The sequence below is a fragment of the Narcine bancroftii genome, chromosome 10 (assembly GCF_036971445.1).
Source record: "Narcine bancroftii isolate sNarBan1 chromosome 10, sNarBan1.hap1, whole genome shotgun sequence".
Lineage (NCBI taxonomy): Eukaryota > Metazoa > Chordata > Chondrichthyes > Torpediniformes > Narcinidae > Narcine > Narcine bancroftii.
In genome coordinates, this window is record NC_091478.1 from 5,890,760 (window position 1) to 5,910,352 (window position 19,593).

The following is a 19,593-nucleotide window of genomic DNA, read 5'->3' on the forward strand; positions in this document are numbered from 1 at the left end:
AGACAGGTTGATGGCATAGACCACATAATTACCTGATTTAAAGATGTATTCGATAAATGGCATTTGAAGGTTTCTAGGGTCTGGCCAAGTATTCCATTGAAGGAAGCCAAAAATTTGACAACTGACTTACCAATACTTTACCATGAGTCAGTGTGGCTTCAGGAGTGGGGCGAGGGATGAGTTAGGACAACGAAGGGTTAAAGGGGAGTGGGGAAAGAGTCCATTAGAGAGACAGAGGAGGGGTGGCTGAAAATTTCCGCAGAAGTGAGTAGCAGGGTCACTGTCTCTGGATTCAATCCTACGTGAAATATGAGTCCCATGATACATATATTTTGATGTCTTCCTTCAGCCCTTCGTTCCTCCCTGCTGTCACTTTTATTTATCGATCATCCCTTGCTCCCACGGAAAAGACATGATAGCGTTTCTCCGGGACCATGGAGCATATTTCCATAAATATAAGTTAAAATAGAAGTTAAACACATAAAATATTAAATATTAAATTTAAGAGTCCCTGGTACTCTATGCACGTATGTTCTGGGAATTCAGGAGACTGATGGCCTGGGGGAGAAAACTGTTGCCCAATCTGGACGTAAGGGCCCGAGTGCTACAGAAGCCTCCTACCAGAGGGGAGAACAGTTTACGTGAGGGGGGGGTGTCGAGTCCTTCACAATGTTGATTGCCTTTCGCCTGCATCGAGTGTTGTAGATGTCGTTCATGGAAGGAAGGGAGCCCCCAATGTTTTTTCTGCTGACTTCACTTTCCTCTGCAGGGTCTTGCAGTCCGAGGAGGTTCAGCTTCCAAACCAGGTGGTGATGTAGTTGTACAGGATGCTCTCGATACATCCTCTGTAGAATGTAATGAGGATGGAGGGTGGGAGATGGACTTCCTCAGCCTTTGGAGGAAATAGAGGGGGTACTGTGCTTTCTTGGCTATAGAGCTGGTGTTAAGAGACCAGGTGAGATTCTCTGCCAAGTGCACTCCAAGGAACTTGATACTTTTGATGACCTCAATGGTCAATCCGTCAATGGTCAGCAGAGAAAGGTCTCCCTGGGCCCTTCTGAAGTCGACAAACATCTCTTTTGTTTTTTTAACATTCATTTATATGCTATTGGCTCTGCACCAGTCTGTTAGCAACTGCACCTCATCTCTGTTCGCTGGCTCCTCATTCTTACGGACAAGGCCCACCACGATCGTGTCGTCAGCAAACTTAATGATGTGGTTCGAGCTGTGTTTAGCTGCACAGTCATGGGTCAGCAGAGTGAACAGCAGAGTTCCCCCCTGGTTGGGGGGTCATGCTCAGTGTGATGGTCTTAGAGGTGCTGTTACTGATCTGGACTGCCCAAAGTCTCCCTAACAAGTAGTCGAGAATCTAATTGTAGAGGGAGGTATTTGGATCCAGTAGATTCAACTTCCTTATCAGAGACTGTGGTATGATTTCCCATGTCATCTCACTCAACAGGTGAACTCCTTCTTCTTTCCATGTTCTTCCTTGAGCACCCATCTGCCTGGCCCTCTCCTTTATACGATGTCACGTCTCTGCCTCAAAGCCACCTCTTTTAATTGTTTTGTTTGCCTCCATTCAATCCGTGCTATTACTCTCACTATTTGATCTGCTCCTTCCGTCCTTGCGAGGGTAGAGAACACAGAACACAAACAAGAGGCTGGGAAATGGAACTCTTGACCCATCTCACAATTCACAACTGCAGAGGAGGGAGGTGGTTCTGGTGGTTACGTACATGACCCATCAGAGGTGGGGTCTCACAGAGATCCAATGATGGAATTCTACAATGTATTTCAAAACACACTTAACTGCCCTGGTCTTTAAGGTGAAAGCAAGTTATGATGTAAATTTAGACATACAGTACAGTAATAGAGGTCCTTGCGGCCCATGACCCAAACACCCCAATTAACCAACTGCCACGTGCGCTTTGAATTTCAACGATAACAATAATCTTCAGGATTCATATGATAAATCTTATTCAAATATTTCATATCCACCACATCTTTCTCTGCCATGGGACTGGTGCTCACCATGAACCACAATAGAAACTTTCACTGTAGTGCATGGATAAAGCAATGCCGTTGGGGTTGCATGAACAAATGATTGAGTCAGAGACCACTGAGAAAAGCTGGTACCACTAGAGAAGAATCCCCAACCTCCCTTTGCACTTTTCAACTGCACCTTGACCTCTGGTCAAGAAGCAACATCTAAAAGGAGAAGCATCAAAGAATGCCAGACAGTCTGGGAACATCATGCATGGCCCAGCAGAGAGATCCGAGGCGTTAAGGCACTCTGCTGCTGGATTTGCAAAGATGTCTTTGTTCAAGAAGAATGGATCCTCTCTGGATCAAATGTGGCAATTACACAAATGAATCCTGGTCAGCAGCAAGGCCTCATACAGCATGTACAGGAGGAATGTTGCTGTTCAGCTCTGTATTCTGCTATCAAATACACAAAAGATCATTACAATCAAGAATCAGGGAGTATAGATAATATAATTTGAAGGGATATAATGGTAGCCTTTCCATTCTTGCACCCTTTCAGCTCCTGTTGTACACCTGACATGGTGACATGGAAACTGCTGCTTAATGGGGTGCAAGTGTATCAGTCTGGAGCAGGGCTCCCACATGCTCCAAAACACCTGCATTTTTGGTTAATGCTTAGAAGGTGGTCTGTTAACTCATTCAAACTCATGATGAAGGATGAACAGTGTGAAGTGAGCTATGACAGATTAAAGGATTTTGTGGAAGAGGTAGAAAGAAAGGAACATACACTCAGCATCATTGTTCTCTGATACTCATTTTCTCACCTTTTGTCTTATTTTTTGCTGCTCGGTTGTATTATTTTGCCTAAAGCTCTCTTTCATACTTTTAAAAAACCCATCAAATCTATTCTTTTCTGATCATTGATCTGAAAGAAGCATTTTCTATACCTGCTCATCTGGCATAACTCTAGATAGTTTGGGAATGTTAGTTGAGACAAATAGAGTAACTGGAGAGGGAACAAACAGATCACAAAGCCTCTGAATTATTTCTGCATAAACTTATTGCTGAGTGTGCTATTTTCTTATTGTTCACTTGACATGGTGAAAAACAAGCAAGCAGTGAGAAATAGAGATAATTCTTTCCTGATACCATCAGTAAACAACTACTAATTCCCCCCATGAGTTATTAGAAAATAAAGCAGGAGAGATTGTAAAGTGAGAATCGGAAGGGGGACTTGAAGCTGCATTGGCTCTCAGCTACTAAGCCGGAAACAGTTTGCACAGGTATCACGTGATTCTTGTAAGATGTTGAATCAATCTGCAATTCAAGCTTGATAACTTCTGAGCTGATCCAAATTGTAAAAACATTATATCGTGTACTTCTGCCAATTCTCTTCAAATGCCACAGGGAGTTTTGTCGAGTATTGACAAAAGCACAGGGCATGACGCATTTACAATTTATCCCAATTCAGAAGTTACCAAGCTTGAACAGTTGATTGTTTCAAGGCTTTACAAGAAATTTACGATGTCTCTGCAATACAAACCACCAATGGTGTTTGAAAAGAAGACATGACCATAATCAAATACTTCTTGAGGCTGTCTGAATTAGAATTTGGCCTTCATATCCACTCGTAAATGTGGGAGATTTTCTTTTCTTTCTGTGCATTTCACTAGCTCACAATAAGTTGAAGCAGGAATTTGAAGGTCAAGGTAGGAAACATGGTTCGAGGCCCAGGATCCAAACAAAAGTGAAACCCAGGGGTCTGAAACCTCCCCTATCGCCCATATTACTGGTGAAAGTCCAGTCACTGGAGAATAAAGTTGATAATCTGAGGGCAAGGCTGCTTTATCAGAGGCAGGTAAGAAATCTCAGTTGCTTGCTGCACCGAGACCTGGCTAAGAGAGAACACACTGGACTCCGCTATCCAGCCAGCTGGTTTCACCATTCCTCGACTAGATTGGAACTTGAAATCTGGAAAAGGGACAGGAGGCGGTGTGTGCTTTCTCATTAATACTGGTGGTGCATGGACTTTGGGGTTAGGTTGATCTCCTGCTCTACTGCCTTAGAGAAAATTGCTATTAAATTCTGACCCTTTTATCTACCCTGAGCGTTCTCATCAGTGATTCGTACCGGAGTTTATATCCCTCCTGATACGATGACAGACAGGCACTTGCGTAGTTGCATAATGTGGTCAGTAAACAAGAGATGGCCCAGCCTGGTGCACTAAAAATCTTAGCAATTTTAATCAAGCCTGCATCAAGAAAACCCTGCCCAACTACCACCAGCATGTATCCTGCTGTACCAGAAGTCCCAGCACACTCGATCACTGCTACACCAAGTTAAGGAAGCCCTACCGTTATTTTCTGAGACAGCATTTTGGCAAGTCAGATCACCTGGCTGTGCTCCTTCTGCCTTCATATAGACAGAGCCTAAAAAGAGAAGCTCTGGAGATCACAACAGCTAGAAAGTGGTAACAGGAGGCTGAAGAACGGTTACAGGACTTCCTCAAGTCAGCGGATTGGGCAGTGTTCAAGGACTAAGCTAAGATCTGAACAATTGCAGCAGGGCTGTCACAGCCTTTATCAAAACAGCTGTGGATGAATGTGTCCCCACCAAATCATTTAGGATTTTCCGCAACAGAAGCCCTGGACGAACAATGAAATCCGGAACCTGCTGAGGGCCAGATCACAAGCATTTGTCCAGAGATCCAGATCAGCATAGAAGGAGCAAGTATAACTTGCGAAAAGCTCTCTCCCAGAAGTGGAGTTTCCAGATGAAAAAGAAAGCCACAAGGGACACCCGACAGCGGTGGCAGGGCCTAAATGCCATAACCTGCTACAAAAGCAAATCTAGTGAAGTAGCAGATGGCAAAGCTTCGCTCCTAGAGGAACTCATTGCCTTATCCACCTGATATGACGACAGTAACAATGAAGAACCAGCCCTCCGCACCCCCAGCCCCCTGATGATTCTATCCTGTCCGTATCTGAGGATGACATGTGTGCTGTCTTCAAAAGAGTGAATCCAGGGACAATACCCAGAGTACCTGGCCGAGTATTAAGAATCTGTGCTGACCAACTTACCAATGTATTCATGGATATCTTTAATATTTCATTCCAGTAGGTCATGGTACCCACCTGTTTCAAACAGGCATCAATCATACCAGTGCCCAAGAAGAGTGCAGTACCCTGCCTTAATGACTATGGGCGAGTAGCACTTACATCAACAATGATGAAGTGTTTTGAAAGTCTGGTGTTGAAGCACATCAGCTCCTGTCTGAGTGGTGTCATAGGTACATTCCAGTTCGCCTATCGTAGCAACTGGATGCCATCTCACTGGCTCTACACAAACCCTTGAAACACCAGGACGGTACAGATGCAGACAGCAGGATGCTCCTTATCGACTACATTTTGGTATTTAACATCATTATCCCCTCAAAACTGATCAGCAAACTTCAAGACCTGGGACTCAACACCCCACTGTGTAACTGGATTATGGACTTCCCCACAGTGAAGATTGGCAAGAACATTTTTTCCACAATTTTCAACAACACTAGAACACTATATGGCTAAATTCTTAGTCCCCTGCTCTACTCACTTTACACCAATGGCTGCATTGCTCAGTACAACAACACCCTCTACAAATTTGCAGACGATACCACAGTAGTGGCTTGTATAAAGGTTGGGGATGAGTCAACATACAGGATGGAGATTCAAAACTTGGCTGAATGGTGCACCAACAACAACCTTCACTCAATGTCACCAAAACTAAGGAGCTGATTGTTGACTTCATGAAAGCCAGAGGTAAAAAATCCAGTGTCCATTGAAGGATCAGAGGTGGAGAGGGTGAGAACAGTTTAAGTCCTTCAGAGTCACTATCTTGGAAGATTTTTCCTGGACCGATCAAAATAAGGGCATTGTGAAGAAAGCACATCATTGCCTCTACTTCCTCAGGAGTTTGTGGAGGTTTGTTGTGCAGCAGAAACCCTGGCAAATTTCTACAGAGGTGTGGTGGAAAGTGTGCTGACTGTCTGCATCATGGTCTGGTCTGGGGTCACCAATACCACTGAGCGTAAAGCCCTGGAAAAGGTAATGGATGCAGCCCAGGACATCACCGGCAAAACCCTCCCCACTATGAACAACATCTACAGGGAAGGCTGCCGTTGGAGAGCACCAGCAATCATCAAGGATCCACACCACCCAGCACAGGCTCTGTTCTCACTGCTGCCATCAGGAAAGAGGTCTAGGTGCCACAAGACTCACACCACCAGGTCCAGGAACAGTTGCTACCCCCACTCCATCAGACGCCTCAACAACAAACTCAATCAGGGACTCATTTAAGGACTCTTACTTGTGCATTTTATTGATTTTTAAAAATTCTCTCTGTATTGCAGTCAGTTTCTATACATTCGTTATTTGTTTACAGTTCTTTACTCATGTACAATTTTTTTTGCATACTGCTACAAGCCGAAAGGACTCAAAAGCAGCAACAACAGAAATTCATCAACACAACGGCTACTTAAACAAAACTGGGTTTATTTTCTTAATGCATATAATAAGATCAATACTTATTACTATTAACCTAACTTAATCCCCTTCTAATTCTAAGCACACATGTATGTAAAGTTTATGTGTTCAAGGAAGTTCTTTTTCACTGTCCAATCATTCAGTTCTCATTCCTGCAAGTTCACTGGGATCAGGCGATCTTCCTCACCGTGTACAGAATTGAACAGTTATTATAATCAACAGGCTCTGGTGCTTTAACTTCAGTTATTACCGCTCAGGAAGGTTTTTGTTGGATTCAGAGAGATTTTCTTTGTTCTTTGGACCCACAAACTGATCACCTTCAATCAGCAACTGAACTGTCTTATCAAAGAAACTTGGGCCCTCTTGGGTTTTTCCAAAAGGTTACCTCTTCTTCCAAGTTACGACAAGGATTTCTTCTTTTTCCCCAATTTCAGAAGAAATACAATAACCAGCCTCAACCTCTGCAATTGACTATAGAGATTTAGAATAGCCTGAACTCAGAACTCAAAACCCATCTTGAAATGGGATCCTGTAGCAGGTCTGCCAACTTGTAACCTTCGCACCTTCACACACTCTGTTGCAGAATACTCTGACAAACAATGGATGTTTTCTCTCTGTTTTCATAACCCCGTGGCCTGTCTTAGGACAACAAACTTCAACCAGACATTTAAAACTCTGGCACCAGTTTAAAAGTAAAAGAGTTCTCCATTCTTGAGCCTGGACACTGTTCAAACCTGCTGGTCCATTAACACCTATTTGTGAAACTCACACAAGCACTCCCCATTGTCTCTGCCAAGCCAACTGTAGACGCAAAGTCTACCCTTGCACAGCCCTTAGGTGGCAAATGAGATGCTTACTTGTGAACTGTGACCTGACAACTAAACCTCAAAATCTTATAGCTTAAGATATATATTTTATCATAATTTTATTAACTTATTCCATATTAAGACCAATAAGTGGTAATTCTGCCAAGCCTGCAGAAAAAGAATTTCAGTGTTGTACGTGATATCATGTATGTACTCTGACAATAAATCTGAAATCTGAATTTTGATGACTTTAGCAAGCTATGCCAAAGTGAAAATAAAGAAAGATGGATTTTCCTTAGAGCCATATATTCAGAATTATATTTGTTAAACACATGTCGAACACATAACTTTACCCTAAACTGAAGTTATTCTCAATAACAGAAAAATAGATTTCAGAGATGGTTGACTCTTAATTGCCATTAGAAATGGAATCATAAAGTCAATGAGGTCATTAATGTTGAAACAGGACCTTTGGCCCAACTCTTCCATTCTGACTAGATATTTCCTTTTCATGTGTTGGCCCCATATCCTTCTAAATATTTCTTATATAGTTCCCTGTCTAAAGGCTTTTTAACATTGTAATTGTATGGAACTGATAGTGTATACCACATACCTTCTGTGTGAAAAAGTTATCTCTCAAGTCCCTTGAATTCTTTCCCCTCTCACTTTAAACCAATGCCAACTTCTTTTGGACTCCACTACCAAGGAAAAACGACTGTAATCATGTACCATTTTTATGCCCCTCATGACTTTATAGACCTCTATAAGGTTAATCCTCACCAGAGAAGAAAGTGTCCCATCTGATCCAACTGCTTCATATAGCTGAAGCCCACTAGACCCAGTACCGTGCTCATGAATCCTTTCCGCACCTTTTCTAGGTTAATATAACTCAGTGACTAGATCTGCTTACAGTACTCTAAATTTTTCCTCCCCCTCCCCCCACCCCCACTTATCACCTTCAAAATAATCCAGCAAGCCAGGGTAAATTGGTCTTAGATAGTATTTGCTGGCTGACAAAATAATACATTCTGCAATGTGGTAGCAATTGGGAGAGCTAGGCTAAGTGTTCAAATATAATATCCCAAAGTGGACTGTTAGGTTCTCTGACACTGCACTAGAAAATAATAGTGGATTTCCTTGTATAGCTTGAATTATACAATTTTAATTTGGGTTCTGGTCTTTCCCCTGCTGAAATCATGTTATTATTTTAATGTGGCCACAATGATGATTTGATATCATTAAAATGAGAAACCTCCAGTTAAAGTAACCCAAAGGATTTTATGCAAAAAATAATCTGCTGAGGGAATTCAACTGGTCAACCAGCTTTGGTGGGAGAAAAAGAGTGGTCAACTTTTTGGGTTGCAACCCTCCATCAGGATTGAAAATGCAGAGAGGAGATGGATCGTCTAATGAAGATGGTTTGGGAGAATTTGAGATGGTCCAGTCAGGGGTTAGTGAACTGGGAGTGGGGGAATGGGATGTGAAAGATGATGGACAGGTGGGGAAGTGGAGGCAGTTGATTGGCAGATGGAGAGAGAAACAAGAGGAAATATGGGGCCAGGTAGAGAAAGATGTGTTTTTCAAGCTGGGACTGGAGATAGCTCAGAGAGGAGTGATGAGTAGAAAACTAAGGATACCATGGCTGGAGATTATGTCTTCATTAATCTCCTCCCTCTAACCAGCAGATTGAATGATTCTCTAGATTCCAGCCTCTCTTGCATGTCTCCAGAGGATTACTTGTTGAACAAAATGATTTAGTCATCCAGGAAAGGAATAGCCCATTGGTGAGAAAACTATCCGTACAATCACAAAAGTTTGTTTGAAATACAACTAGGGTAGGTCATTGACAATGTTTGAAAAAGAAAGAATGGTTTGGTTAATTCTTTGATTTATTCTTTTATTATATTTATAACCCTAGGGAAAAATTAACTTTATTTAGAGGAAATGTTTCCTTTAAATTAAAGAGGATTTAATTTAAAAATCAAATAAATTATGAAAATTTCTGAGCAGTAGAGTTGAAATCAAAGTCAATGGATTCCTTCCTCTATGTCACTTAACATCGATAGATGAACAACCTTGCAATTGCTCTTGTAAAACCTTCATACATTCCGTGTGGAGACAAATGAAGTCCGTAGCTGACTTGAAGCTCACTGGCCACGAGTCATAGACAGTGATTGAAACTAATGATGTCTTGCGCAAGATATTCCTGATCAAATGAAGATTCTGTCCTTATTTTTAATGTTGAATTGGATCCTCCATGGGTCACTGTGCGAAGGACTATGATACAGTTCTGAGTTTTTATACACCATTCAAAGTTAAGTTAATCTCTTGCTCTGTGAGTAAAAAGTTACCTCTGACTGCAAGTAATAGTCTGAATGTGACTATCCTTTCCCTCCATTTGCTTCTGTTTTATTTCGAATACTCATATCAACTAATATTAATCACGAAGAACTAACCAGGTTGAACATACAAATACATCATGTTAACACCAACTGGCAGACTTTTCAAATGATTTCAGTATACCCTTGAATGATTTTTTGGAATAAATGTATTTTCTTTCCACATAACATCAGAATGACCTCTTTTAAACAACAGTGCACAGCAGATTGATGATCTGTAATCAGCTTGGAATAATTAACTCCTATACTTGACAGGCTATCTGCCCATCTTATCAAATGTAATAACTGAATTTGCCCCAAGTTGGAGTGCTTTCAGTGCTTGGTTTCCATTCTTCTTGCCCATGTTATCAGTTCTTGTCTTATTGCTGTAAATCATGTGTAACAATATTGCACAGTGCTGTGAGCAGATAAAAATTAAGGAAGCTAACACAATTTAAGATTTAGTCGGGATTTAGAAACTCTTCACGTATTACTTACACGGTTACAAATGTCAGCTGAATCATTCTTGCAGTAAGCCTTCATAAACTTTGTCCACTATTTTGTAGGAGGGTTGTGTAGAATAGCAGTGAAAATGGAATGCTTCTCTTCGATCAGTGTTACTCAAAACAGAAATCTTAGCTGAATTGGCCTGGAAAAGAACACAAGGATGTAATAAAATCTAAATTGTTTCACAGCTTAAAAGATTTGTGCTCAATATTAAAACTAGCGCAAGTGCTTTAACTCAAAACTATTAGTGAAAATGATTGCCTTTAACTTTGCTATGTACATGTGCTTTGTTCCAATTCAGTAGTTATGGACATCCATAAAAGATTCTGCTGACCATTTTCCCACTGAGCCCTGCTGATTGGCCTCTGAAGTGAATTAATTTCCCACCAAGTTGTTATGGTTCCTGACTGAGTGATCTGATATCCAGCTGAGAATGAATGCTTCCTTTATCAAGATGTGGTTAGTGAGATGCACTAAATCTGCATAAATAAAAGTACTTTACCAGCACGATTGGCTTATTTCTTGTGGTGCCACAGATATTCAATTAATCAATTGCACAAGCTGTTGGTTTCAATTTTTATAAACAAGTCATTATTAAATGTATTTTCTTTTGTTTACAGAGTGATTCCCATCTGGGTCTGTCATCCAGTGGATGTAAGTTCCAAAAAGAAATAATGGTGGGCTACTTCACCAATACGTCAGAGCTCACAACATATCTGTTACATCATGGGTTTTGCTAAATTCAACATTTTAACATCAATAATGAAGAGCACTTTATTAATTTGTTATTTATCCCATTAGTCCACATTAGGCCTATGCCTTTCCCATCCAAGTACCTGCCCAGAAGTCTCTTAAACATGCATTTATATCTGCCTCCATTACCTGGTCTCATGTGAAAAACTTACCCCTCAAATTTCCTTTAAAATTCTCCCTTCCCACCTAAGAACCATGACTTTTGTTCTGGACTCCCCTGTCCTGGGGAAAGACATATCTATGTCCCGCATAATTTTATAAAGCTCTCTATACCAGTGGCTTTTAACCTTTTCCTTTCCACTCACATGCCAATTTAAGTATGCCCTATGCTATTGGTGCTGCTCTGTGATTAGTAAGGGATTGCTTCAGGTGGGATGTGGGTGGTATGTCTCTGGAGTTACTTAAGAGGCTTCTTAAATAACCTGGAGTTGCAAGATTCAAAAAACAGAAGAGATTTTATTTACTGATGTCTTCCACCATCTCAGGAGACTGCTCGCACACACACACACACACACACACACACACACACACACACACACACACACACACACACACACACACACACACACACACACACACACAGAGTGAGAAGGGTGTATTCTTATGCGGTTACAAAATAGTTCACATTATCCTGACTCTATAATGGTGAGTGGGGTAGCTGGTAGTCATGGTGGAGAGCTGGCTGATGGAGGACCTCAGTTTTCTTCAGGCTGACTTCCAGGCCAAACACTTTGGCAGTTTCCGCAAAGCAGGACATCAAGCGCTGAAGAGCTGGCTCTGAATGGGCAACTAAAGCGGCATCGTCTGCAAAGAGTAGTTCACGGACAAGTTGCTCTTGTGTCTTGGTGTGAGCTTGCAGGCGCCTCAGATTGAAGAGACTGCCATCCGTGCGGTACCTCCATCGGGCACACAAAACTCAAAACGGTCAACCAGTTTACCTATCTCGGCTGCACCATTTCATCAGATGCGAGGATCGACAATGAGATAGACAACAGACTCGCCAAGGCAAATAGCGCCTTTGGAAGACTACACAAAAGAGTCTGGAAAAACAACCAACTGAAAAACCTCACAAAGATAAGGTATACAGAGCCGTTGTCATACCCACACTCCTGTTCGGATCCGAATCATGGGTCCTCTACCGGCATCACCTACGGCTCCTAGAACGCTTCCACCATCGCCTTCCCAAGATCGTGTTATATGGCGAGCTCTCCACTGGCCATCGTGTCAGAGGTGCACCGAAGAAGAGGTACAAGGACTGCCTAAAGAAATCTCCTGGTGCCTGCCACATTGACCACCGCCAGTGGGCTGATCTCGCCTCAAACCGTGCATCTTGGCGCCTCACAGTTCGGCGGGCAGCAACCTCCTTTGAAGATGACCGCAGAGCCCACCTCACTGACAAAAGACAAAGGAGGAAAAACCCAACACCCAACCCCAACCAACAAATTTTCCCCTGCAACCGCTGCAACCATGTCTGCCTGTCCCACATCGGACTTGTCAGCCACAAACGAGCCTGCAGCTGACGTGGACATTTACCCCCTCCATAAATCTTCGTCCGCGAAGCCAAGCCAAAGAAAAGAAAAAAATGGTGAGTATATAGAGTCCTTAAACTAAGAGCAGCATGGATAGTGCAGCAGGTTTTAAATTTAAACACGGTAACAGGTCCTCTCAACCCATGAGCCCATGCTGGCCAATTACACCCAATTGACCAACAACCCCCCGCAATGTTTTGAACAGTGGGAGGAAACCCACACATACAAACACCTTACAGTGTGGGATTCAAACCTCAATCCCATTTGCTGGTACTGTAAAAGGATTGCGCTAACCGCTTTGCTAATATGCCACCCTAATTAATGCAATGCTATTACAGTACCAGCAACCTGGGTTCGAATCTGCCTTTGTCTGTAAGGAATTTATATGTTATTCCTGTGTCAGTTTCCTTCGGGTGTTCCAGTTGCTTCCCATGTTTCAAAGATGTAGCAAGTTAATTGGTTAAATGGTCTGAGTCTATTTCCATTGCTTTAGACATGATAGAGGGGGAGGGATGAAAGGGGGAGGAGGAGGAGTGGCATTGCTAGTCAGGGAAAAGAATTCAGCAGTGAGAAGTCAGGACAACCAGGAGGTTTTGTTCACAGGTTTTGTCTACAAATGGATGGAGTTGAGGAATGAAAAAGGTGTCAAGCGCTGAAGAGCTGGCACTGATTGGATTGTATTATTTTCAAACTGTCCCCCTTAACTCACATTCCCCCTTAAGTAATCCCTGTGCCATGTGCTCTGTAATTAGTAAGGGATTGCTTAAGCTGGGATGTGAGTGAAAAGGGAAGGTTGAGAATCACTGCTCTAGACCTAAATCTTACTGAAATATTTTGCTTGAGAACGATTGTCATTGGCCCATTTTCTTTGGAGTTATGAAACCATACACATAACGAGCCAATTAGGGACAATTAAAATAGGGGTTTTCAAACCCTTTTTTTCCCACTCACATACCACCTTAGTAATGCCTTACTAATCACAGAGCATTTATGGCATAGGGATTACTTAAAGTGGAATGTGAGTTTAGGGGGGCAGTTTGAAAACCACTGTTTTAAAGAGTTAAGCACTGAAGATACCTCACCAAATACTCTGGTTTCAGCACATCTGAGAGTGCTTTTCTTAAAGGGGCAAGTGCACATACCTAGAAAATCGTCCCCAGTTGTTCGTGATAAATGTCCCATATTGGCAGGTCAATTTTGTTGCCTTGTGCCATCAAAATTCCTCCTAATGGTTTCAAAATAGTGGGTTTCAAAAGTAGTGTGTGACTTTTTTTACTTGACTATAGAGCGTTTTTTTACACCATAAACTACATAGCAAGCAATGTATTTGCATTCAATTTCTGAACATCATATATTTGGTCATGCTACTTGATGTGTTATCAATAACTCAAATGACAAGAGTTACAGAACTATAGGCTTTTATTCACAATAAACTTGAAGGGCATCATCCTGTGCTGTGACCCAGGCTTTCTGGGGAGGGGTTATGATGTTGGAGCCTTTATACAAGGTCAAGAGTGAGAAGCCACAGTTCCAGCCACGGACAGGGTGGAGCCAGATTAAAGAGTGTACAGAAGTTCAGCATATTCACCCAATTTTTAAAAAAATTTTGTTCAGCGGGGTGTCATGGGGCACAAAGTCCTTAAGGTTAAGTCTGTCCGGCAGTCTGGACTAACGTTGGGACCGGCGGAGAGCCAGTTGCTTTGCTGTAGCTGGGGGCATTGATTCTTCCTGGACCTTTGGCCAGCAGGTATTTTCAGCTTGTCAAGGAACCCCGGTCTCTATGGACATGTGATAGGTACCCGAATAGGGTGAACATGTTGTGCAGTGCCTTGATGACTGTGGTGGTAGTCATGTCTGGCCAAGGGATGGCAAAGGGGGAACATGAATATTCATCAATGACCGTGAGGAAATATACATTGCAGTTGGTGGAGGGGAGGGGGGCCCTTGGAATCCATGCTCAGCTGTTCAAACAACCGTGTGGCTTCCACTTGGTACACCTTTTCTGGTTGGTAGAAGTGCGGTTTGCACTCCACACAGACCCGGCAGTCCCTGATCATGTCTCTGACCTCCCCAATGGAGTACAGCAGATTACAAGATTTGATAACGTGGAAAATCTTGTGACACCGGGGTGGCAGAGGTGATTGTGGAGGGTCTTGAGGCAGTCTGTCTGGGTATTGGCACATGTCCCTCAGGATAGGGCATCTGAGGGCTCGTTGCTTCCCTGGCTGATATAGACTATCGTAGTTACAGGTGGAGAGTTCGATCCTCCACCTCAAAATGTTATAATTCTTTATCTTACCCCACTGTTTATTGTTAAACATGAATGCCATGCTCTGTTGGCCCGTGAACAAGGTAAATCATCTACCGGCCAGGTAATGTCTCCAGTGCCACCCCACCTCAACTATTGCCTGAGCCTCCTTCTTGATGGAGGAGTGTTGGATTTCAGGGCCGTGAAAGATATGGGAGAAGAAGGCCAGTGGTTGACCTGCCTGCCTGGTTCATAGTGGTGGCCAGGGGGAAATTGGACGCATTGCTCTCAACCTGAAAGGGGGCAGATTCATCTGCCGCACATGTTGCTACTTTAGCGATGTCCTCTTTTATCTGACTGAAGGCTGCACAGGCCTCTCTTGTTAGGGGGAAAGATGTGGACTTTATCAGGGGGTGGGTTTTGTCCACATAATTGGGCACCCACTGGGCATAGTAGGAAAAGAACCACTCGGTTGAGTGGGACTTTAGAGGACAGGGCAACTTTGTATTTTACTGGCTTTTCTTTAAGGGAGTAACGCTGCATCATATTGGGGTGGATGAAACTCTCAGTGCTCCTGCTATCAAAAAGGCATCTTGTCACCTGATCATTGATTGAGATGTCCATCATAGACCCAGGATAGTTGATGTGGGCTGTTCTGGTCTTGCACCACAGAGGCTAGTGTCAGTTTGTAGTCTGGCCCAAGTTGACTTGTGCTCTGTGAACATAATGGCAGCGCCAAAGCAGCGGTGTGGTCATCCCTGGAAGATGGCGGCATCCAAGGTGGTGACCCTCGTGTCATGGAATGGTCATCCTTAGAAGCTGATGGTGGCCAATATGGCGGCTCACAAGCTACGCATGTGGCAGCGCTGGAACTGGAAGGCGGCTGCAATTGACCTATCTTAGCACAAAACCCCTTCTTTCTGCATTTCGAGTACGTAGCCGGGCAGGGTTTTCGAGGATGCTTTAGTTGACCGCAAAAGTAGCCCTTCAGATGTTCCTGGGAAACTGCGGCTGTAGTGGTTCGCTCATCGAATGCAGTAGCAGGCTGCTGGACAGTGGACCCAAGTCCCAAGATGGCAGCCCCCTCACCATTCACCGAGTCTGCTTCCATGGTACGGAGGGCGATCTCCAGCAATTTCATGAGGACGATTGCTCCTCTTAAGCATAACTTACTCTGCTCAAGTAGCCTCTGGTGCACGTCGTTTGACCTGACGCCATAGGTGTTCCGGATCATGTCCTCGTGTTTTGGGTGGCCGACACCGACTAGAAGTTGCACGCTCGTGCGAGTCCACACAGGGCCCGGAGGAACTCGTCACTCAATTCACCTGGTTGCTGTCTGCGGGTAGCCAGCATGTGCCTGGCATGTACCTCATTGACTTTCTCCCTGTACTGGTCCTTGAGTATGTTCATTGCCTCTGAGTACGTTGAGGCATTCCTGATCATGGGTATACTCAATGGCTGACCTGGGAGAAGAGGAGGTGGAGCTTGTTTTCCTCTTGGCCATGATTATTGTAGAGTTCTGTAGAAAGATCTCAAAGCAGTGTAGCCAGAGTTCAAAGCGATTGTGGGTCGATCTCCAGCATATCGGGCTTCAACAGTTGTTTCATTGTTGAAAAAAATCTATTGTAAGTGAAATTGATGCACTGTTATTAACTCAAAAGACTAGAGTTACAGAACTATAGGCTTTTATTTTCAATAAACTTGAAGGTCATCCTGTGCTGTGACCCAGGGTTTCTGGGGAGGGGTTATGATGTCAGAGCCTTTAAACAGGGTCAAGAGGGAGGAGCCATCAGTCCAGTCATAGGATGGGGTGGAGCCAGATTAAAGGGTGAACAGCAGTTCACCACTCCTCTAACACAAAGAGTGAACAGCAGTATGGGGGCCTATCCAATCTCTTTTTTGGACAACAGCACTCCACTTCACAATCTCCCCTGCCTTCAGCTTTCATCTGGGATGAAGCCTGGATAATCTCCTAGTATAGCTGAGTTTCTGACATCAGGGAACAAAATATAAAATTGTTTACAAAGGTAAGATTATTTTTTAGATCTGTGACAGGTGCTTGCCATGTATGTTAGTAATGTGGGATTACATGAGGATATTTCTTCAACTCTGACATGTTCTTCCTGAACCAGCAGGTTTGTTGGACAGTGTTGGTTCAGAGATTTTCTCTGAAGGTCTCTGTGCCAATGTTTATCAAGAGTGATTGTATGTCTGTACATCCCACTTCTGTAGCCTTGGTTGTCCTGTGTTCAAGCTGATTGGTGTCATTGCAGTTGTAACCTTGACCTCTTCCACTGTACTATTTTGGGGATACTGCTACCTTCATATTAGCAGTTATCATTTGAATTGTTCTTTAAATAATAAGGGTTCTCACTTAATTGCTTGAAGTGTGGGTGTTAAGGACATTATTACACATTCACTCAATGCAGCAAAGTCCAAGTGGTTTAGCAGCTTTCTTTGTTCACTGCAAAAGCCTGAAGTAACAATTATATTTAAAGTAGCAGACTATTGAAAAGTCCAGGCAACTGTTTGTTGAATGCAAAAGAAAAGATCTGACTATATTTTTGTTCTTGGCTTTTGACTCTTGTTTCCACTTTCCTTGGGTGCTGTAACTTGTTAGTCACTTGGGAAAGCAGTTGGCTACCTGCAATACAAATTAAAAATAAAAATCTCATTTATTTTTAACTCTGACTACAAATATTTTGACTCTAAATTGGAACAATAGCAATAATGTTGTGTCTAACCATTAATCTTTGCACATCTCCATGATTAACACAAACCAAAATGAACGTGTTATTCTCTTTAACCTATTATTTGCACTCCATGGCTGTCAGTAACATGTACCTGCAAACCACATCCATCTGCCTTAATGTCTCCAAATGAACTCCGTTTTTCTGGAAACCATGAGTTAGGGTGATTTTTATTTTGCCTGGGGTTGAATTTTATTAAATACTATAAGATGGAAATAATTAACCAAAATTCTAGTTTACATGATATACCAGGTTTACCTGCATCACCCATACCTCGACAATCTTGTTTCCTTCCAGCCTTTCCATCTCTTGGGTTCCTGTTTTAGGTTCCTACCAGTTTCAGAATACGTGCATCACAGCCATTGTTCCCTCTCTTTTCTTTACATCTCTTACCACTTAATTTTCATTCTCTGAATCTCAGCACTGATTTGATCTTTGGATTTTTTTTCCCCCTTTAGTTTTTCCCAATCCCTCTTCCAGTGCTCTTTGAGGAATTTCTTCTTGAGTGACTTCCTGCAAATTAAGCGATTCCTGAATCGTTTATTAGAGAAGGAAATTGTTCCCTGTGCTGTAACTGGTGCAATTCACATGGAGAAGAGAAGTGGAGATAGTTATAGGCAATAGGACAGCAGAAGAGTTTGATGGAAATGTGGTGAACAGGGCTCTGGCATTTAATGTTCCCAGTTCTGGAGCAAGGAGCATGTTCACAGCAGATGGATGGGATTCACGAGCAAAAAGTGCTGAGGAAACTCAACAGGTCATGCAGTGTTCCTTGGAAGTAACTGTTTTGGTCTTGAACCCTTCAGGAATCTAGGAAAATGGGTAGATGTCTGAATAAAAAGGTTGAGTGTTGGGGGGGGGGGGGGAAGAAAGGGTTAAGGAGAGGAGCACAAGCAAGAGTTTGGGGGATAGGAGAGAAAGAGGGTAATGGCGGAAGGAGCCCGAGCGGGAGGGCGGGAGCCCGAGCGGGAGGGCAGGTGATAACAGAAATTGGTCAATATTGATGCTGTCGAGTTGAGACTGCAAAGACCCAATACAAGGTGTTTATACTTCTCGATTTGTAGCTCCTCTTGACAGACTCATTGCTATTATCAAGCTTTATTCACACTTCCCAAGTTTACACAATCACTGTCATCCAATCTCTCCACTGTATCACACACATTCCCTTTATTTCCTCATGTTTTCTCCCTCCCTGCAATGTAAGACAGGCATGTTTCCTCAGTGTTTCCAGTTCTGATGAGAGGTCCCTGACCAGGAATGCCAACTTTGGGTCTCTACTGATGCTGCCTCTACCTGAAATTCACCCAACAACCTCCCTCCCTTCCGCAACCGTCTGTGGCAACAGGTTCCACAGACTCACGGCCTTCTAACAAAATAAATTTTTCCCTTTCTCTCTTTTAAATTTATGTCCTTTTATCCTGAAATTCTGCCCTCTTGTCCTAAAATCTCTTACCATGTGAAACATCCTTGCCACATCTACTGAATACTGCCCAGGTCTTGCAGCATTTGAAATGCCTCTGTGAGCTTCCCGCTCCCATCCTTCTGTACTCCAATACGTACAATCCAAGAGCTGACATTCATTCCTCATGTGCTAACCCTTTCATTCCTGGCATCATTCTAGTAAATCTTCTCTGAATGTTCTCAAATGCCACCATGTGTTTTCTCAAATAAGGCACCCAAAACTGTACCCAGTTCTCCAAGTGAGGTCTCACCAATGTCCCATGGAGTCTCAACATTAGATCCCTGCTTTTGTCTGGTATTCCTCTAGAATGAAGGCCAACATTGCATTTTCCTTCACCACCAACTCCACCTGGAGGCTAGCCTTTAGGGTATCTTGCACGTGGACTTCCAATTCCATTTGCGCCTCAGAATTTTGAACTTGAGGAGTTATGTGATGGAGTAGTGGCCAGTCGGGGAAACCAGCCCTCTCCAGGAAAATAGGAAAAAAGTTAGGAAAAAACAAAGCATAACAAAATAGAGTACAAGAAATAGAAGATTAAGATACAGAGAAGAGAAAGAAGATGGCTTCCAAGAAGGAGAAAGTAAAAACAACTGGGGAAAAAAAGTTAAAAAGTCGTCGGAGAAGAATGAAGACGGTCTTACCTGCAGGAAG

General features: G+C 43.0%; 1 long non-coding RNA gene across 1 annotated transcript in view; it reads left to right on the forward strand.

The window, feature by feature from the left end:
- LOC138744100 (uncharacterized) overlaps window positions 1-10,627 on the forward strand; it is a 201,932-nt gene extending 191,305 nt beyond the window's left edge. The window contains exon 6 of the long non-coding RNA XR_011345284.1: window positions 10,502-10,627. This is a non-coding gene — a long non-coding RNA (uncharacterized lncRNA). The remainder of the gene's footprint in view (window positions 1-10,501) is intronic.
- The last annotated feature ends 8,966 nt before the right edge of the window (window positions 10,628-19,593 follow it).